Source organism: Amblyomma maculatum, chromosome 11 (genome assembly GCF_055883805.1).
Source record: "Amblyomma maculatum isolate TAMU_Amacu chromosome 11, ASM5588380v1, whole genome shotgun sequence".
Taxonomy (NCBI): Eukaryota; Metazoa; Arthropoda; class Arachnida; order Ixodida; family Ixodidae; genus Amblyomma; species Amblyomma maculatum.
This window is the reverse complement of record NC_139354.1, coordinates 36264406-36286627: the sequence shown is the minus strand read 5'-3', so window position 1 is coordinate 36286627 and position 22222 is coordinate 36264406. Positions and strand designations below refer to the sequence as shown.

The window sequence follows — 22222 nt, the reverse complement described above, 5'->3', positions numbered from 1 at the left end:
TGCGCAGATCAGTTTCGGGAATTTGGCTCGGATCCCAGGTGTTGTTGAGGCGGCGCGACTGTAGATAGTCAAGTCGCTGGCAAGTGGCACGAATGTCTGCCACCGTGACGGGATTTTGGGCAGCTAGAGCTGCGTAGGCAAAAGAGCCAATTCCTTTTAAAATATGTCCGACACGTTCAGCCTCGACCATGCCATTGTTAACTCGCCGGCAAAGGGCGAGTACGTCCTCAATGTAGGATGTGTATGTCTCTCCTGGAAGCTGCACACGGGTCTCTAGCTTCTTTTGAAAAGAGGCCGGACCAGCACCAACAGTTCCAAATATCTGGCGGATCTGTGTCGTGAATTGAGGCCAGTCAGGAATGGCGTCCTCATGGTTGAGGAACCACGTCTTAGCCACGTCACTCAGGTAGAATGAGACGTTGAGTAGCTTCATAGAAGCGTCCCAACCGTTAAAAGCGCTCACCCGATCGTACTGCTGTAGCCAGTCTTCGACGTCGTCACCGCGGAGACCGGCGAAAACCGGAGGGTCGCGCTGACGTGAGGTAACTGACCAAGTTGGGTGGGTCAAATGGTGCTGAGCAAGTGCACCTTGGGACGTCAGTGGTGCAGAGGTGGCATGGGCAGCCGTGGGATGCCCATCGGTAGCTACAGGCGCCGGAACGGTGAGAACAGGGGGATGTGACTGCGCCATGGCGGTTGATGTGCCGCCAAGAACACGACCGGAACGGAGCTCCAGGGGGTGCCGCGTTGAGGACGCTGGGATCAGGAGTCACTTCCACCACTTGTGAGGCAGAAGAACGCACCAGCAAATTCACCTTTTTTTACTTCAGGTAGGTCGAAGCAGCAGCTACCGACTAGCCACAGCTTAGCAACACTTCGTCTTCTTCGCACGACCCGATGACCGATGATGATTACGCTGAGATGAAGATGAAGGTCACTCACAGTGCTTACAATATATATATATATATATATATATATATATGTGTGTGTGTGTGTGTGTGTGTGTGTGTGTGTGTGTGTGTGTGTGTGTGTGTGTGTGTGTGTGTGTGTGTGTGTGTGTGTGTGTGTGTGTGTGTGTGTGTGTGTGTGTGTGTGTGTGTAAGAGAAAAACCTTTAATTAATACCGGGGTTCGCGCAAGACATGCACAGGTTCCGATACTGTTCAGCCGTCTCAATTTCCATTTCTTTCTCCCGATCTTCTGCTTCTGTTCTTCGACTAAGTCGTCTTCGCTCCGTGACAGATATTCAAGGCGGAAGCATTATTATTGATCTCCGTAATGAATGCAAAAAGTGGTTTCGGAAATGCGATGCAGAATAAAATGAATAATAGGTGTTCACAAGTCCGCTCAGAGCTCTCTGAGCCTTACACAAATGTTCCGTATGAGCGGCGTTATGGATGTAGAAGGATACGGATACAAAATATGTTAACGGAAATATGAAGAAACATTGTATTCGTATGGGTTCCAAATTTTTTTCTGAAACATTTCAATATTTTTTTTTCCTAAAAGCCTTTCCACATGATTTCCAAATGGTGACCCAGACGTCATAGATGTAGAGTTCGTATTAATTTCTCTTATTTTCCGCATGCGTTGTGCTATAGTCGACATTACGGCAACGTCATGCACAGCGTTCGATACAGTAGCTGTGGCAGTCACATTAGAGCAGCTGTCTGTGCATGAAAAAAAAAAAAAGATTGGCAGCGTCTATTGGTTGGCATAAATTAAATTGGTTCACAGGAAGGGAAAGGCGCAGTAACTGTCACACTTGCTCTGTGGACACCCGAACCGCGCCGTAAGAGAATTGGGAGGAAGATGGCAGTGAAAGTGGAAAGAGAGAAAGAGGAGCCGTAGTGGAGGGCTACGGAGTAATTTCGACCACCTGGGGATCTTTAACGTGCGCTGACATCGCACAGCACACGGACGCCACTTCGTTTCGCCTCCATCGAAACGCAGCCGCCGCGGTCGGGTTCGAACCCGGGAACTCCGGATCGTCCTGTACGAGCAATGAGATTGGCAGATTCCGCCGATGGCAGGCCATAAGCAGACCAGACGGCTGTCAGCTTCGGCGTTTGCTAAATTCGGGATGCTATCCTGATATCCCTTGGAATCGTCATATTATTCACTCTTTGCTGGTTCTCCTGTTCCAGTGCGGAAGAGCACGAAATAAATGTTTTCTCCGCTGTACTCTTCTGCGCAGTTAACGTTATAACTCCTTCCTTTTCTGCCTGTCTTCGGACAAGTTTTTCGTTTGCAGCGTTTGCACTAAATTACATCATCCTATGAGCACCTCGGTGGACATCTTTAATCGTTTTACCAGGATGTTTTGTTTGTACTTTTAACGAGCTTTATTACATGTTCCTAAAAAAACCTACAAAAAGAAGCACAGTGTTAGGAGCTTAGAGCTCATGGCGTCTACTTCCAAGCCATGCAGTGGCATTCAATTAACATTCATGGAATTTATACTCTTTGGAGCGTGCAGGACAAGAGATTTTACCTTCAGCAGATTGTGGACACTGGGAATGCATTACAAGACACGCAGGGAGGCTCAGACGCAAACCCGCTGGGTTCTACATTTTTGACAAAGACTGTACCCATGACTGACGACGTCACTGATCGGGGAGCAGGTCTATCAGCTATTTGAGCCGTATTCCATATGACTGATGGTCAGAAAAGCATTAAAGTTTCTTTATTTTCATTCTGTCTTGCTTGGTAAAAGATATAGTGCACTAGCTGGAGCACCTGAAGATATCCGGAAAATTTGGTCAAAAGTTGCCAGGCCACATGGTCTGCTTTTTAGCACTGCAGTTATGTCGCCACTCCTCCTCAAGCTCAATATTTAAGGGTAGTGAGCAAAAGGCTCATTCTCTGTCATGCCCGCCGGGGTGGCGCAGTGGTTACGGCACTCGACTACTGTTCCCAAGGACGCGGGATCGAATCCCGGCCTCGGTGGCCGCTTTTCGATGGAGGCGAAAAGCAAGGTGCCCATGTGCTGTGCGATGTCAGTGCACGTAAAAGAACCCCAGGTGGTAGAAATTTCCTGAGTCCTCCACTACGGCGTCTCTCATAGCCTGAGTCGTTTTGGGACGTTAAACCCCACAAACCAACCAACCATTCTCTGTCATGATGTACACGGAAATTTCACGGCCACCGCAAGTGCCAGGTTATACCACCCGAACGCAGACGCTGCAGCGTGGGAGCTGGGAACCTTTGACCAATTTTGCACCTAAATACCAAAACGCCATTCTTTAACGTGCGCTGACATCGTACAGCACACGGACGCCTTTTCGATGGAGGCGAAACGAAGAGGCGTCCGTCTGCTGTGCGACGTCAGTGCACGTTAAAGATCCCCAGGTGGTCGAAATTACTCCATAGCCCTCCACTACAGCTCCTCTTTCTCCTTTTAACTCCCACCTTCCTCCCTTCCCTTACGGCCCGGTTCAGGTGTCCACAGACCCAAGTGTGACAGATACAGCGCCTTTCCCTTCCTGTGAACCAATTATTATTATTATTATTATTATTATTATTATTATTATTATTATTATTATTATTATTATTATTATTATTATTATTATTATTATTATTATTATTATTATTATTATTATTATTATTATTATTATTTCTTCGCGGAGAATGCTGCCACATATTGGCGATGGCCTAAATGCAAAGCTGCTCGTTCGTTCACTTCATTAGCCGCATTATTTTTCTGCCTTGTGTGCAGCTGAAAGAGACAGCAGTTTTTTCTTTGAAGGTAAGCATATTTCACTCGGACGCCTCTGCGCCTCGATCACCAAGGAAAAACTTTAGACGATTGATGGGCGCGGTAGCTAATCCGTCTGTCAGCCATTTCAAGTGCTTTGTCAAAACAATGGGTCTTTATTTTATAGTGCAATCCGCAGCGTAGACCATTTAATTGCGCTGTAGCATGCCAGTGCGTGGCGTCCCCAACCAGAAATATCAGTTGCCAGTTTTTTTTTCTCTCTCTCTCTCTTTTTTTTTTGGGGGGGGGGGGGGGGGGGGCAGTTCATGTACCAAATTATCTGACAGGCTAAAAATATGCACTCTGTCGATTGTAAAACCGCTACTTTGAGCCTATAATAAACATTTGACAATGTCTGTTCCAGTGTTTTTCCTTGTTTAAAAATGAGCTTCGCTTCCAGTGAAGTATTATTAGCGATATCGATCGATTATTTTGCGTCCAAGTATGGAACAACGACAAATATCATAGTTCTTCTAGCCTCTCTATAATGACGCAGCGGCGTTCTCAGAAAATTTTTCACTCAAAGCACGACAGCAATACCAACTTCGCACTCACTTTTGCGCCCAGTTCACTCAGGCTCCCTCACAGTACGTTCGCGGAAAGGTTGCTGGCACTTGGCGTTCACAACACGCCTTTAGAGCTTTGTGGGGCTCAAGTAGTTTCCCAGATCGCACAGCTCCCAGATCACTCGCACGAACGTGAGGAAGGTCATCCTCTACAGACTAAACATGTGCGAACAACTTTCAGGCACTAACGCGAAAGCACAGTTACCTACACATGTCAGGAGAACTATCTTGATTAAACTCCTAGCCTAGACATCCACCCCGCACATACCGCAGGTCGACACACGTTGATTGCTCGTGCCCTACATGTCAAATGCGGCCGGTACGTGAACGGAGCATACGTGGACGCGGCGATAATATTAAAATTAAAGAGCGCAGTAGAATATGCATTGCAGTAATGCGAAAGCACGGACTCTGCCTTGACGTCACACGTTATTGATAGAAGGCTCCACGACGTCAAAGGCTAGGGTCTCCATGGCAACCGTGTTATGACTATATCATGGGCGTACGCACCCATTTTGCCATGCCTGTTACCATGGGGATGGCACGAACACTAGACAAGGAGAACTAAGATGCGTTTCTCACGTTCCCGTTATGGCTTAGTCTGTTAACGCGCTAGGCTGGTGACTGGCGGGATAGGTGTTCGATTATCGGTGGAGGAATTTCGTCTTAAAGGTAAAAGACTCCGCCGCGATTTGATTGACAGGTTGAGTGTGGGAGTTTCTGCGCACATACGGATGCAAACTCATAAGCCTATGAAGGCTTTCGCCTTAAAACAGGCTAACACACCTGATGCCGCCATTGCACTGACGCAAATCAATCAGAGAAAATGGACAAATACTATTCGTTTTATGCAAGCATTAAAACTGCGCCTAGTTTGGCCGATACACGCTCTGAGGCACACAGTCTGATGCACCACAGAGAAAATGGTCAAAATGAGACCCATACGCCTGATTTCAACCTCGCTAAGGAAGTTCCCGCCATTCTATTGTTTCTTCTTGCATAATAGTTTTGCTTACGATGAATGTCTTTTGCTGCGTTCAGAACGTGACGTCAAAATATATTTCACCAAAACAAGGCGCCTCAGGTGTGCAGTACTACAGCACAGTCAATTTGGGCTTCGAAAGTCTCTGAATCACCTTTAGGTCGAATCGTCGCCATGAACTTGTAACAATCGAGGCTCAAAGGTGGCGCTAAATTTTTAACGACCGAGAAATAAAGATGCAGCACAAGACGGTACTTGGCCATAAGAACTTTGGCGTGGTTCATCATCATGTACAACCAGCTAGGTCCAATTCTGGCAATTTTGTTTTTCAAATATTGCATTTTCAGAATAACCACGCACTAATGATCTCGCATTTTGCTCCTGAAAACTGGGCTCAGTCTGGCAAAGCCACAAATCCCCCCCCCCCCCCCCCCCAAACCCCGCGACTCGTAACAACGAGACTGCTTCGTTCTAAATGAATAAATGCAAGTATTATTCTATAAATTAATGAAATCCCTTTTATTTGCCTTGAACTGTGTCTCAATAATTGCGTGTTTTTGATGTAATGTAATCGCTGCACCAAAGAACTGAGAATTACTTTCAACCAGAGGCTTTAACGTAAAGTACACACTGAGGTCACATTGTGTTTTATTAATTACTTCAACTATTCTGAGAAAGGGTAAAAAATCACCTTCATAAGAGAACATTTTCTGACCTTCCGGGGAAGGTTAACCTCAATCACCGTGTCAGCATGGCTGACAAAAATGCTTGTAAGTGCGAGTGCTACGTTAGGCCCAATCCATAATTCCGAACTTTAAATGTACACGCCCCCCCCCCCCCCCCCTTCCTTCCCCGAACGAACATCAGTTCCAGTATGTGAAAAGCAGCGCCATAATGTTCTCATGTGAAGTGCTCGCATACAGCAAAGATTTTAAGCGTAAGTCGGAGCTCGCACTGAATGCCCGAAATGACTGGCATTGTGCCATAACTGTTCAAGATGCTCGATCTGACAGTCTTTTTTGAGCACTAATATCCCTGTTGCGCTCAACCTTGCGCTGTACATGTCCACCTGTGGCTGTGGCTTATGTTGTCTCCGTAGGCATTAACGAAGTGCTTGGACTGACTGTCATATCCGTTATATTCTTATACCCTGGAATGACGACCTGTTATAATTGTATTCCATTTATTATCCTGCCGAGCGGAAGCAACGTGCCTAGTTTCTACAGCGGCAGTGACGGCACTGTGCAGTGCTGTTCATAAATTCTTTCAGAAAGAGATACGAGTGTTTCTTTTTGCACATAACATGTTTCGTGTAAAAACATTTTATCCGCAAAAAGAAACGCGCCCGCGTTGAATACCTCAAAAATATCCGATGGTACTTGTTTTTAGTCATTTTAAATCGCAAATCCCCCACTATAGGGCCTCACTTTGCAGTAATACAGCAGCAAGACAGAAGCGATGGAGGCGTTGACGGTTTGAGGTTTGAGAACGTGAAGGTATGCTTAGACAACGCTCAGTGACGTAGCTATAGAAAGTATGGCAACAGAAGCCTGGTGACATGGCTACACCTTAAAACGTATGACAGTGGAGAATTAAGTTCTAACTCAATGTCATTGAAACTTTCCTCGAAATGCCCTCAAAATGCTCTTGAAAAGTGAGAGCTTCGAAGATGTTAGGCAACGAGTGAGCTGTGTGCAGAACATTCCAGTTGCCGTAGTAGAAACAAAGGTCAAAGGGCACTTTCGATGTCGGCCAGGGGCGCATTCCAAGAGCTAGAATCATAACACGTCCTAAGGAGAGAGACGTGGACTGCTGATGGCTCATTTGAAAGGCACAATTAACAAAGGTGAACACTAGGTCGGTCTCAAGGACCTGAAGCTATTGACGACATTATCGTTACAATGACTGATTCGTTATGCATACATTTCTCACGGAGAGGAGGACCTGACGTTATTGACGACATTATCTTTACAGTTAATGATTCGTTATGCATACGTTTCTCACGGAGAGGATATTAACTTAATGGCGATGACCGATATTTAAAATTATGAAAATTAAAAGGGCAAGATCATAGCAGAAGTCCTGATTCCGAATCTAATATTACCCACATCAAAAGGGAAATCCTCTCTTTGCCCGCCTCTTCATGGTACCTAATTTTTTAGGAGAAAGCGGTCGCATAACCGAATACTCAAGTATATAAGCGTCCTCTCTTTTTGCTGCTGCAAGTAAACCTCAAGCATACTTATAAGCAATTGGATGGATGCGTCAGTTGCATACATTACTGCCTTTTGTGAATACTTTGCGCCATAAGTTTGCTTTTTACGTTGAATATCATGACTGATTAAGTGCAAAAATATAAATATCTGGAGAAATTGGTTCACTCGCTATGCGTGTACTCTGACGTCACACCTCCTGCAAAACTGTGTTCATTAATATTTATGCGGCGCAAAATTTCCTTCCGATGAGATCTGCCATCATTAAGCTAAGCGGCAGTAAATGGTGCAGCAGTGTTGTGGTGAGTCGGGCTCTCTGTGGAGGCTGTGGGAAATTTTGCGATATGAGATTTTTATGCTTCGCTGCTGTCCTTCTTCTGGCTCTTGCCCTAACAAACGGGGGTGTCAAAAGGTAAGTTCCGAATTCAGAGTATCGGCATGATATGCGACGCGCGTGAGCGGTGTTCATCTTTTGTCTGAGCCGAGCATAGATAATTTCGTTGTGCAGATTTACAGTCTCGTGTTTGAGACGACAATGGCAGGCCGAATGTTCAGCGATAGACTCGTCACCGAAGTGGGAGTAGTCGGCACAGCGTGTCGGAAATAATTGGGGACTGCGTAAAAAATCGTTCCATGGTAATTTTTGGTTCTAATGAATGACTGATTGGTGTGTGATAGGCGATGAGTTTTGATGAATTGTAGAAATAAAAAAATGAAAAATTGGAAAAAGATAGAAGTTCAAATGCTTCTGATGCTTGATTATGCTAACTCAGAAAATTTAGAGTGCGTAATTCATGAATTTGAATTAAAATAATCGAAAAATTGAAAAATTTGAAAACAAATGGTCTTAAAGGTGTCAGAATGATCAGAATGACAAGAAGCACAATGCTTGATGATCTTAATTAAGAACATTTAGAGTGCTTAATTGATCAAATAATTATTTGAATTAATCAATAATGAAAACTTTGATAAAAGGCGGTTAAAAGCTGTGAAAACGCTCAGAATAAAAAGCTATTGCTTGGTGACAGTAATTAAAAAAACAGAGTGCATAATTAAACAGTTATTTGAAATAACTGACAAATGGAACATTGAAAAAGGGGATTTTCGGATCCAGGCTAGCATTCAGTCGCCCAACTCTAACTAGAATGTGATGCGGCCACCTGTTCTGTGCTCACGACCGTTCAAAAGAAGATAACCGGCGAAAAGAGTCTAAGAGGCTAGTTAAATATTTGGGCGGCTGTACATGCACCTTTCTGCTTGCTTAATCAACGACCTCTTATCGTGTGCCTATATTATCTTACATGCCCTCATATAGCCTACAGTCGTAAGCTGGCATATTACGTGAAAGACAACCCGATACAGAGCCCCGCTTTAACCAAGCCGTCCGACCTCCCCTGCGTGCCCTAGGAGTTGCGTCTCCCTCAAAAGTCCAAGGGTCCCACGTTTCCGTTAGGGAGCTGCCAAATCGGGCACCAATATATACGAACTATACATGCCTTTAATGAGTTCGCCTATTTCCCCGTATCAGAGATACGATCGTGAGTTTTTGCTCGCAACGCATTGCACATAGAAACACGTAGCCATCTAATTTTCTATCGCATATTTTATGATGCTTAAGATCATGCGTAATGCGTAAGAATGATGCGTAAGGCATTGCTGCACACTGATTACCGAATGCTATTTGTCTACGACCGCGAAGTATTAGCTTTTCCACCATTTCGTTTAGACAGTCTAGCGATGGCTGTGATGTCAGAGTTAAGAATAGGTCCCGTGCGGGATGAAAGAAACGATACTATAATCGATCTTGAGCCTTTTGATTCACACCAACATTACAGCCAGCCTACACCAAGAACAAAAATAACGACGATTGAAGAGGCAGCGATTAGTTTGCAGTTTTTCGTATTCTTATATACTTTTTATTTCGCAAACTGGCCATAAGAAATGCTATAAGAAATTACGTAACGCTTTTCTATCTGGAACCGGAGAAGGCTTCTTCCCTTATAGTCGTATGTCACCCCCATGGGGAAATCATCTTCACTTTTCACCGTCACTTAATGTAACATAACATAACCTAATCTCCCATTCCGGTAGCGCGCTTCATCACCCTCGCCAACTGCCCAAGAACAAAGTCACCGATTACTTTTGTTCCTCCTCCATAAATGCGGGGAAGGGACTTGAATTTCTCCACTCTGTCCACTGGTAGACGTGGCAGGTGGTATTTCAGCCTGCCACTTGTCATGACTGCCAGGTGGCAATCAATTGCAAGGGCGCACAAGAGCTTGAAAGCCTCCACGATAACGCTGTCGATCCTTGATAGTATGTTTGGTGGCAGCTTTTCGATGGAGGCGAAAAGCAAGGCGCCCGTGTGCTGTGCGATGTCAGTGCACGTTAAAGAACCCTAGGTGGTCGAAATTTCCGGAGTCCTCCACTACGGCGTCTCTCATAGCCTAAGTCGCTTTAGGACGTTAAACCCCACAAACCAAACCAATAGTATGTGGTATGTGGACATGTCGATGGCAAGGATGCCTGGTTGACTGAAGGGCTTTTGTTTGAAGGACGTTCTGTTGCTCTTTTGGTGGATTAGATGTTACTCTCGGGGACGAAAGGTTTACACCTTTCTGAATGGTCGATGTTGATCGGGGTTCAGTACTGCGCAGGGGAGAGGGTTCATGACGGTTAGAAGTCTTGAAAATTCTGGGGTTTCTTGTAGAATTGGGAGAAGCGGAAGAATGATTGCTCCCAAAGTCGCTCCAAAACGAAGGCAAGGAGGCAGACTCCTGTTGGATGTAGAGATGTCGAATGTGGCTGGACAAAATTACTATACCCTTGAAACTATAGGTTGCAATGCAATTCATCGGTGGCTAGGTCACGGATAAAAACAGAGGGTCTAAGATATGAAGAAGAAAATGGCGAATATACCTTTCCTCTCCTATCATTTGCTCCTCATCGTTTTCCTCTTATCGGCCCCCGCCGGGGTGGTGCAGTCGCAAGACGCCCGACTACTGTGCCGGAGTACCCGGGTTCGTACCCGACTTCGGCGGCTGCGTTTCGATGGAGGCGAAACGAAGCGGCGTCCGTGTACTGTGCGGTGTCAGCGCACGTTAAAGACCCCCAGGTGGTCGAAATTACTCCGTAGCCCTTCACTACGGCTCCTCTTTCTCTCTTTTTACTTTCACTCCCACCTTCCTCCCTTCCCTTACGGCGCGGTTGAGGTGTCCACACAAAATAAGTGACAGTTACCGCACCTTTCCCTTCCTATAAATCAGTCTCCTCCTCCTTATCGGCGTTCGTTGCAGTGCTACATATAATTATAATTGCTTCACAGGAAAGGAAAGTCGCAGTATCTGTCACACTCTATCCGGCAAGTGCGAGTTTAGACGGTCCACTATGTCTCTTCGCCTCGCCTCGGTTGTGCAGTGGTAAGACGCCCGACTACTATGCCGGAGTACCCGGACTCGAATCCGACCACCGGCGGCTGCATTTCATTGGCGGTGAAACGAGGAGGCGTCCATGTGCTCTGCGATGTCAGCGCACGCTAATGATGCCCAGGTGGTTGAAATTACTCCGTAGCCCTCCACCATGGCTCCTCTTTTTCTCTCTTTCCACTTTCACTGCCACTCTTCCCTTCCCTTACAGCTGGGTCAGGTGCCCACATAAACGAGCGTGACACATACTGCGCCATCCCGTTCGTGTGAACAAATTTACATTATATCGCTACTGTCGCGTGGCCTGCCCTCATGGGGCTGGTGCAGGTGGGTCACCGCTGCTTGCGGCGGGGGCTGGCCTGGCACCAAATTTTTATCTGTTGTAGGCCGCCATTGCACCCGCCACCGCTTCGGTGGTGGACGACGGCTGTTGTTGCGGCGCGCGTCCTTCTTTCCCTCTTGCTTTTCTTTCTTCTCTCTATTCTCTTCTATCTGCACTAGGCAGCGGAGGTGGCTCAGCTACAGAGACAGTAGAAGGCCCGTGCATTTTCTTTTCCTTCTTCCTACAGCCACAACAACAACAACAACATTCTTTAGCGCGCGTTCAAGTTGCCATTGCAGATGGCAGGAACGCTAGACAAGAAGTGATCTCGTAGAATCTCGCGGAATATGACAGATCTCGCGCGCACAATTCGCGCGCAGGATTTCGTTCCGTGAGCCTACAGAGGCTTTCGCCTTAAAAGGGGGCTCAGCCTAACACAGGAACCGCAACGCTTGTTGCTTACCTCATGCTTTTAACCTATTTGTGCGTGACTCGCGACCGAATGGTCAGAGGTTTTTTTTAATAATGATTGGTTCACAGGAAGGAAAATTTGCAGTATCGGTCACACTTGTTTCTGTGAACACCTGAACCGCGCCGTAAAGGAAATTTATAGTAAGGGAAAGGCGCGGTAACTGTCTCACTTGTTTTCTGTGGACACCACAACTGCGCCGTAAGGGAAGGGAGGAAGGTGAGAGTGAAGGTGGAAGGAGAGAAAGAGAAGCCGTAGTGGAGGGCTACGGAGTAATTTCAACCACCTGGGGATCTTTAACGTGCGCTGACATCGCACAGCACACGGACGCCTCTTCGCTTCGCCTCCATGGAAACGTAGCCGCCGAAGTCGGGCTCTCACATGTAATTATAATTGGTTTACAAGAAAGGAAAGGTGCAGTATCTATAACATTTTCTCCGACAAGTGTGAGTTTGGATGGTACACCATCGCTCCTGTCGCGTAACGAAAGAATATAGAATAGTCGCGAAGTGAAAAAGGAGGAGAAGTTTGATCCTTCTATTTGTTGTGGCTGTAGGAAGAAGGAAAAGAAAATGCACGGGATTGCTACTGGTTCTGTAGCTGAGCCACCTCCACTGCCTCGTGCAGACAGAAGAGAAAATAGAGAAGAAAGAAAAGGAAGAGGGAGAGGAGAGAAAGACGCGCGAGGACTGGCCTTACGGGGCTGGGACTGGTACTCACCTGATGGGGCTGGAACAGGTGGGTCACCGCCGCATGCGGCGGGGGCTAGCCTGCCACAGAATTTTTATCTGTTGTAGGCCGTCATTGCACCCGCCACCGTTTCGGTGGCGGACGACGGCTGCAGTTTAATCCTTCTCGTATTTGTTTTCTATTTAAGCGACGTCACTATGTGTATTGTATGTGTATTGTACTGACTACGTTGTCAATCCCATCGACCAATGAGGATTTTCCAATCAGGCTGGCGGCGCATGACAATGCATGCATGCTTACGTTCACAATGTGCGTAGCACCATAAAAATTGACTGGGATCATATTGAAATGTAACAGACGTCTGCGAATATGTGGCTATAATAAATGCAAATTTTGTCAATTCTGAATAAGCAATGTTCGAGAACGAAAGTGCACCGCTCACTTTTTCGAAATCCCTCGCACAAAGCAGCTTCGCTACGTGTCGCTGTTTTCTTGCAATCTCAGATGATTTCTAACGCACATTTTCTGCTCAAATCTGATTTCGCTATTGTTGCTGTGCGCGTAATGTGGACTCAGCGTTATCGGCTGCAATTTATTTTCACCACATGCATGTTTCCTTTCCATTTTGGACAATTTGTACGGCAGACATTTGCGTATTTGGGTTTGGCTCTACTTTACCTATAGTTCCCTTATAGGATTAAGAAAGCGGCTCAAAAATGCGTGCGTTCTTTGCTGCGTCCCCCTTTCTTGTAGCGCGCACTGCTGTTATCACAGTGCCACTAGATCGATATATAGTTTGTATATACTCAGCTGGAATATCCGCTTGCAATAGAAGCTAGATGTTCAGTTCAGTTCTGTTCAGTCGTGAAGTCGTGCCCGACTCTTCGTGACCCTATTGACCATATCACGCCACGCTTTCCGATCTCTCACTATCTTCCTAACATCACATATCTTCATCTGCAGCGCCTTGAGGATGCCATCTAACCACCGCGTTCGCTGCCTACTCCTTCTCCGGTGACCCTCAACCTTTCCCAACATCAATTCTTTCTCCAGCGACTCCTCTCTTCTCATGACCAAAGTAGCTGAGCTTTAACTTTAGAATTTGACCCTCCAATGAGCAGTCAGGGTTTATGGTCGACAATATCGACTGATTTGATCTTCTGGCAGTCCAAGGAACTCTCAAGAGTCTTCGCAGCACCACAATTCAAACGCGTCAATTCTTCGGCGGTCAGCCTTCTTCACAGTCCAACTCTCGCATCCATACATCACAACTGGAAAGACCATAGCACGAGTTATCCGGATCTTGGTTGGCAGTCTAATGTCTCTGCTCTTTACTAGGTGGTCAAGGCTAGCAAAGAAGCTAGATGGGGAGTGGTTAAATTCGGCATCACTCGACGTTACTGGCAGAGGGGGGAAGGTGGTACATTTTTCCGGACCAACACCTCGCTATGAAAGGGAAGTCTATCCATAAGTAATGTTAGTTCCGTAGGGCAGTGCGAGGAGTCGCTGCGCTTCGTTTACCTGGTCTGGGCATTGTCACGGCAGCGTGGGCATGTTTCTCTCCAGTGCGCTCAAAAATCGTTACAGCATTAAGGCATCAGACGGCGTAAACTGAGTGGGATTCTTCTCTCCTGCCCTTCCCTACCCCGCTTTTCTATTTTCAATCTTACGCTTCCGCCTTTCCTTCTTCCGCCACTGCCCTCCCCTATCTCAAGACGCATCACACTCTTCCGGTCTTCATTTCCTCTCTCGTGTTGTGCGATTATTCTGTTCTAACCGCAAATGTATGCTTTTACGCTTGCCATCGTTTCGATGGAGGCGAAACGAAGAGGCGTCCGCGTGCTGTGCGATGTCAGCGCACGTTAAATATCCCCAGGTGGTCGAAATTACTCCGTAGCCCTCCACTACGGCTCCTCTTTCTCTCTTTCCACTTTCACTCCCACCTTCCTCCCTTCCCTTACGGTGCGGTTGAGGTGTCCGCAGAAAACAAGTGAGACAGTAACCGCGCCTTTCCTTTCCTATAAATCAATGTTTTTTTTTTACGCTTGCCATCGTGCTGATTATTCTCACAGCACCAACGTGTGGTTGCTCGTTATTCATAATTAGCCATAGCCTCCCCCTTTCCTGGGTAGCCACCCTCGACAATCTTACACTTATCGAAAACGTTCCTGCCAATTTACTTTCATAATGGATATTACACTCCTCCTTTCTGATTTGAAGCGGTTAATATCCTGGCAGGATCGATAATTTTCACCCCAGGTGTACCTTCACTGTATACATATATACCCCTGTGATTAGTACTATCTTCATGGACTCGGCGTTAGCTCCCATTCGAGCATTTTTTTCAAACTTGAGATTTCAGCTGAACAATTTAGTATTTAAATGAATCCATTACGTTCTGGTTCACAAACTGTACTGCGCACAATATAGGACGTAATCATTCCAATACGCTTACAGGCTGCACCAAAACCTGATTCAGTAATAGCCGTCCATTAAGACCGAAAATGTAGGGAAACTTGATTGAAGAAACCCTTAATATGTGCCGTCATGGTGATTAAAATCCTTTACGTTTAATGCACAGTTAAAAATTGTTTTCGCATCCATCTACTTATTCACGCCTTCTTACTCCGCTTCAAGTAACAGTAGCAGCTTTTTAGTTGCGAATTATTAGTGGCAAATTGCTTTCGTTTACAGAAACCCTACTGCGGTCAGCATATTCAAATTTAACCGCAGTCAGGTAAAACATTGCGTAACTAGGATCCTATACAGCCAAGCCGCTCCCTTTGAAATGACTTTAATTCTGAGCCATCGGCGTTTTGAGGGAATTGCGCAGAACTTCGAGGCGTTCTTGCGAAATGAAAACATCCGGAAAAAGATTATTAATGCCACCCTGAAATGCGCCGACGCACTTGTCGCTACATTGCGTAACAAAAATATTGTGTAGCAAAAACATTGCGTAACAAAAATACTATCTTAACCCACCGTGGTGGCGCAGTGGTTACGGCGTTCGACAACTGTTCCCAAGGATGCGGGATCGAATCCCGGCCTCGGTGGCCGCTTTTCGGTGGAGGCGAAAAGCAAGGCGCCCGTGTGCTGTGCGATGTCAGTGCACGTTAAATAACCCCAGGTGGTCGAAATTTCTTGAACCCTCCACTATGGCGTCTCTCATAGCCTGAGTCGCTTTGGGACGTTAAACCCCACAAAACAAACCAAACCAATACTGTCTTGAAACAGCCAACTAGCTCAGTTTCGACCTGTTTGCAGCCTCTGTTCCTGTAACCAAAACGTTAGAGGCATTCTAAGCAGGTAGGACAGCATACTGATGCAAAGTTAGCGTTTGAGGATATCTTCGTGGAATCCACGGGAACTATTTCACGTGATGATAAATACTTGCGTGATATTTTTTATTAGAACTGCTTTTTGTCCGAGTTGGTGTATTCTAAAAATGACGGCGCGTATTAGCTTATAAACGTGTCACATAAAGAAATGCGGCAACTGACGCGTCATGCACACCGTTTCTATCGCTTTTTGATTCTGAGTTCTAGTTTTTAGATGCGGCCGCGAATGAGTGGCTAGCCTTGTTTTCAGTTATACTCCCGCAGTTCCTTAATTGTTAGCACGTCCGATCTTTCTGTTCGTTGCGACCACCCCCGCGTGATTCACTCCCTTACCTTTTCATCTTTTTTCTCACCTTACATAAGCTTTCTCTCTGCAAGAAATAAAATTCAGATGGAAGTCAGCACTTGTTCTTGCTCGTGTTCTCTTGTATCTTCTGGTTGCATACCTCTAAGTTTTGATATTTTCCAATGTTACTATGGTTCAGGTTTTACAGTCTGTTTCCAGTAAAATAAATGTTTTTGTAAAATTTGTCTCCACGTCGCAACGTCAGAGACAGCTGTTAGCCCTGCTTCCTGCTACAACCAGGATCTGTTGTTTATGCTTGAAAGGCCTCCGAGCTGTAACGCGGATTACATTTGTTCTTTATATACAGAGTGAGACAGTATTTCTGGAAACATGCTTTCCATACTGTGTGTATGTTCTCGATTCCACACTATCCGGAAGTGTCGTTTCGCCCTGTTGTTGCTTCTGTAAAAAAAAAAAAAAAAAAAAAAAAAAAAGAAAAGAAAAGCAACGCATCTCTTTGTATAGTTATCCATCGCACAAAGTTGCCAAGTTCTTGTATGTGGGAGCAGCCCTTCGGCAGCCTCTCTTGTCTGAGCCCCTAAAATTTCTGCGAGGCTGAAATATGACTCGGGTATATAGTCGTAGTAGATCAAGTATTTATTCCGCCTGCTAAGAAGCAAGGTATACATTTTGTAGCGTAAAGCTACACAACCGGTTCAGATCCGAGTTTCGAGTTAGTGTGCGCCGCCCGTTATGCGCATGCGCGAGAGCCGCGTGACGTCACGAGAGGTGCAGGTGCGTCGCCTCCTCGCCGCCGCCGGAGTGCGCTCCTCTCCGACGCGTGACCTTTAGCCGGAGCCGTGTTTACGACATTTGCGCCATGCGCTACTGCGCATGCTTTACGCTACGTATATCCAGGCATAGCAGAGCTAAGCCACTGCATCTCTGCAGCCCCGGCTTTTGACCTCTGAGGCTTGCCGATTTTGCTGCCATCCCGGGCTTCACCGTTGACACAGGCGACATCGGAATGCCTCCTTCTAGGACTCTTGGATCCCGCGTCAGTAGCGCTTCTCTTAAGACGCGCATACCTGTTCTTGCGGCTTGGTTAAAGCGGAGCTTATATCACCAGCGAATGGTCTTTGTTAAAATCTGATATTGATACTGTGTGCTAATTACGGGTACGGGTGGTATATTAGAGGTGCAAGTTAAATTATCAGTGGCGAAGTTCCTGTACGCGAACGAAGATCAGCAATGGGGTTGGAAAGTGGGAACATTTAATGCTCTCGCGGCATACCCTTAAAAACCGAGCTTAATGGCCCACAGTAAGGGGCTTGAACGGCAGCGGGTGAGAAGACAGTAATAACGTCATCTGCATCTACCATTTGTGATCTACGAAAATGAAGTAGGCTAAACTAGCGCTTTGACACACTGAACTAGGTTTAGCCACGTTAAAACTCTGCCATTTTTTAAAACTTGTGATGACGTCTTCGTTTCCTTGCTCGTTTGTGTGTGTGTGTGTGTGTGTGTGTGTGTGTGTGTGTGTGTGTGTGTGTGTGTGTGTGTGTGTGTGTGTGTGTGTGTGTGTGTGTGTGTGTGTGTGTGTGTGTGTGTGTGTGTGTGTGTGTGTGTGTGTGTGTGTGTGCGTGCGTGCGTGCGTGCGTGCGTGCGTGCGTGCGTGCGTGTAAGTGATTGTTTTCTGACCGCGGAGACAAAAACCTTTTAAGACACGTGAATTTATTTCACCACGATAGTTTATTTGACAAAATTACCTTTTGGATTCCTTCCAGGAAGCCTTTCCGGCAATATCCAGAAGAAATTAAAAAGCAAAGAGACACCTGTGGCCTGATTAGGGTATGTTCATCGTAGGCAATGCTTTGCGTAATGCTGTTCATGAAGCGCAATAAATCATTTTAGTTGATATTCTTGGCAGTCAAAGGGGACGCATTCCCTGAACATTGGTGCAGAGCCGCCGACAAAAAATGGCATCCGGTAGAAAAACACCCTCCCCATTTTCGTTTCCCCCTCCCTAGAACCTTGAGATGAGTTCAAACCAGACTAGAGACTCTGTGTAATTGCAGATGTTGATGTGAAGGTCCCTTGATTACCTACCTTTTCATTCTCCAGAGATGGCGAGTATTCGTATGCATGCCCAGCAGCGAAATCTCTCGGAGGAGCCGAGATCGCTGCTGACGTCCTAAAAAAGAACCGGCAAATCGGGACGGAAAGACACGAAGAGGTTAACTGCAGCGGCTCGTCAATGGTACAGTTCCAAGCTCAGAAGCCGGCGATTAATTGCGGCGCTATCTATGTACAGCAGACAATGGAACTGCTGCTGCGACTATAAGCCTATATCTATAGCCTTCCTACAATGCGCAACTCTTTTCTTGAATTCCATTCCATTGTTACGGCCGCTGTCGACGACGTGGCAGCGTTGACTTTATATGGCAACCTTGCAAACCAGGTGGAAGCTACTGCTTTAAGTCTATATTAGTCTATTATAGTACCTAGAAATATTCAAGTGAAACAGAGACGGCTGAATAAGATGTTTTCCTGCGGACGGTTTGCTGGATGAGACTCATTATCTTGAGTCGTAAACAACGTATTTCAGTGATAAAATGCCGTGTTATGCAGACAGCTGCTAAAGAAAACGTGCTTACGCCAACAGCGCAGCGTCAACATATATAAGCACAGGGCTGAAGAGAAGCCGCCGACAGAACAAATAAATAAGACACAATAAAGTCGAAGATATAGCAAAATGCATGAAGTTAACAAACCAGAGAATGAAATTAGTTACTCTCTTCCAAACGCAAGATTGATATCAGTCTGATCAGCTTAAACATACCTTTAGAAAGAAAACAATCATTTTTTTTTGCATGTATGTTTTGTGCTAAAATATTATACGCAATAACAAATGTGCAGTCAGGGAAAAAAGATTGCGGGATACGGATTTGAGGAAAAGCATTTATTTCCTCGTTTTCTCCTTAGCTTTTCTTGTAATATATTTTCCTTGATAGGGCAGTGCATTTCCCTTCGTGTTTAAGCAAATTTTATTCACTATGTTTGCTGTCACACAAAAATAAACATTCTTCCCCGAACTCACGTCCCGCAAACTCACGTCCTGAACGTCCCTGTCTGCACTTATACTTGTACCAACTTTATAGTTTAGTTCATGTTTTATGGGGTTTATTGCCTGAAAACGAGTCGGGCTATGAGGTATACCTTAGTTGAGGCTGCCGGGTAACTCTACCTTCTGACATCGCATAACACACAGATGTATTGCGTTTCACCTAATTAAAAAATGGCCGCAGCGGACGGGATCAGCTTCAGGTATCCTGCTGTATTAGTCAGTTGCAGACGGGAGTTGCAGACGCCATGTGGAGCTAGCTAATTACAACCTTATTGGGGTTCCGAGGAGCGATAGTTCCCGTTTCGCACAATAGAATTGCCAATTGGAGCAAGCTTTGAGCCGTGGCGTCAGTATAAGTTCTGTGAACCGCCGCTGGCGCCAAGTTCAAGTTCAAGATAACTTTATTGCCGTCGATGTAGAGGCCCATCCACTCCCTCAGTAAGACCCTAGGGGGCGTCCAAGGAAGAGGGAAATCTCTCTATCTAATACCGATTGTCCAAGTATCCTAACTGCTTCTTTTGAAACAATCCCTTAATAAAGTTTCTTACTGCTGTCCTGGTGTCACAAAGTATGAAATTGGCTTTGGTGCTCCTGCAGGCTAACGCCAGAACAGCGTCTTCCGCTATGAGCGAGTTTCTAGGGCTGAGGAATCCGGGGACCACTGTCTCGTAGTCTCCATCCATTACTCAATACAACCGCCCCTTCTAGACCGCAGGCCGCATCGCAGTGCGAAATTTGAGTAGAGTCTACCCCTCGTAGTCTTTTTCTAATAACTTTGACTCTATGTACCCTGCGCTCCTTGTTGTGTGTCGGGTGTATGTTCTTCGGATTTGGAGCGATCTTCAGTCTTTTTCGGACCGGAAGATCTATATCTGCTGCCACGTATGACAGCAGCTGTGCGGGGCGACAGGAGGACGAAAAGCCCGCGCTTTCCTGTCTTCCTGGCGTCACGTGAACACCTTTGTTTCGCTCGGCTTGTTAACGTCCTGTCTCTACATTTCACGACAAACGTAGCGGAAAAGCTTGCGTTCTATCAGCGTCATTTCGAGGAGCTCGATCCGACGCAGCGGCGCCATCAACGCTGCCGCTGCGGGGTAGCAAGCCAGAGACACGACTGCGAGATATCCTGGAGATCGAGGGCTGTGCCAGAGGAAGGCTCATCTGACCACCCTCTCCCGTATCCGCTGGAGCTACCTGTTTCATTTGCCTCATTGAGATTTCTTGCCGAGATACATGGTTAGGAACATCGTGTGCTAAGTATAACGTTTTTACACGTCCAGAAAAGAAAGTTACGGCGGACAAAGCTGTGTAAAATCTACCTTTGCAGTGATCCATATGCATGGCTTTGCAGTTGTTCATGTACTCTTGGCGTGCCGCTTGGAAGCACGATACACTGATTACTTTACTTCACCGGGCAAACATTGACGACTGGCTCCCTGCATGAATGACACCTGCTCTCCTCTATCACTGCATGGTCATGAATAGGATTTTCTGGGCGCGCTTGTGACGTCGTTGTTTAGCTTATATTAACGCATCAGTGCCAAAACACTCTGCTTTTATTTTGCAGTGTGATCCGAGCAGAGGGGATTACGCCTGCCTACGTGGTTGCCGATGCGCGACACACCCTTACAGGAGATCTCTGCATTTTTGTGTTATTCGAGGAAAGCCATTGCCCAGAGGAATGTTGACGGAGTACTACCACCTGATTATGTGACCAGCTGGACAAAAGCTTTTTTTTATTAAAAAGTTAAAATGTCCAGGTTTCAGTGTGCTTGCCTCGTCGTCATTATCGCGTTTTTAGAACGCCGTATTAGGTGCAACTGGGGAGGTTTTTATTAACATAACAAATATTTTATCGCACTTGTGCGCCCTGTAGCATGAAATGGCTGTCCCCAGGTATAGGCACAGGCTGAATTCCTGAAGGAAATGTAGCAAGGGCCGGAGATGTAGACCTAATCCTGCCATCCGCATCCAGAAAAGATGTGTTGTGTCTGCCTCGGAGACAGGAGAAGGACAGAAAGGGCTGGTGTAGTCGAATGGAGCATGAGTCTGGGTCGACCATAACCAGGCTCAGGGCCGAGAGCGACCAGAACGTGCAATTTTCGAAGCAAGACCTCTTCCCAGCACACAAGGCCGCCAGGTAGGTCGCGGCCATGTTGTGCGAGAAGTGCAATTGCTTTGCGCACCGAAGGTTTTTCTTTTTCTGAGGTTATTCTAGTCAATAAAATGGGGAGTTGAGCTAGTTGGTGCGGCATACTAAAGAAACGACGGCGCAATGGACAAAGGACAAGCGAGTAGACAGGGAGGGCGTTGACTATCAACTCAGAGTTGATATTCAGCGCCTTTCCTGTCTACTCGCTTGTCTTACGTCCGTTGCGCCGTGTCTTGGTCAGTAGTCTAGCCTTTGATAGTGAGAGCGGCCATTTCAAGGGAACGAGGAGGTGTTGCAGCGACTTGACTTGTTCCATCCACCAAGGCTATAGCAGGGTGTGCAATCCCATGGATCCAGGCTACCCCAATGGTTAAGTAGAATTTTTCCAGCATGTCCTAAATATCCTGTGGCAAACTTTGCGATTTAAAACACGCCACAGACTAGGGATGGCGGCTGAAGATTCCGTTACTATGCCAACGTGACTACTAGAGGGCAAGATAACCGGACAGAGAAGGGATATTGCGTTGCGAATGGCAAACAGCTCCGTCTGCGTCGACGGTCATGCTTCCCTCCTTCCTTCTACCCTCCCTCCCTCCCTCCCTCCCTCCCTCCCTTCCTTCCTTCCTTCCTTCCTTCCTTCCTTCCTTCCTTCCTTCCTTCCTTCCTTCCTTCCTTCCTTCCTTCCTTCCTTCCTTCCTTCCTTCCTTCCTTCCTTCCTTCCTTCCTTCCTTCCTTCCTTCCTTCCTTCCTTCCTTCCTTCCGCGAAAATTTGTCGTTGCCACAGGAAGACGAAAACTTATAATAATTTGGTACCAACTCTGTCGCATATTTAACACGAGAACATCAGTACCCGCATGCGGTTAAAGATTCGCCGAGGTTTATCTCCGCGACTCGAG

The 22222-nt window shown here is 46.4% G+C and overlaps 1 long non-coding RNA gene across 1 annotated transcript; it reads left to right on the top strand.

The window, feature by feature from the left end:
• Window positions 1-7761: 7761 nt before the first annotated feature.
• Window positions 7762-20940, top strand: LOC146173493 (uncharacterized). Its single transcript, XR_014701739.1, has 3 exons — window positions 7762-7929; window positions 17835-17898; window positions 20742-20940. It is a non-coding gene; the product is annotated as an uncharacterized LOC146173493 (long non-coding RNA).
• The last annotated feature ends 1282 nt before the right edge of the window (window positions 20941-22222 follow it).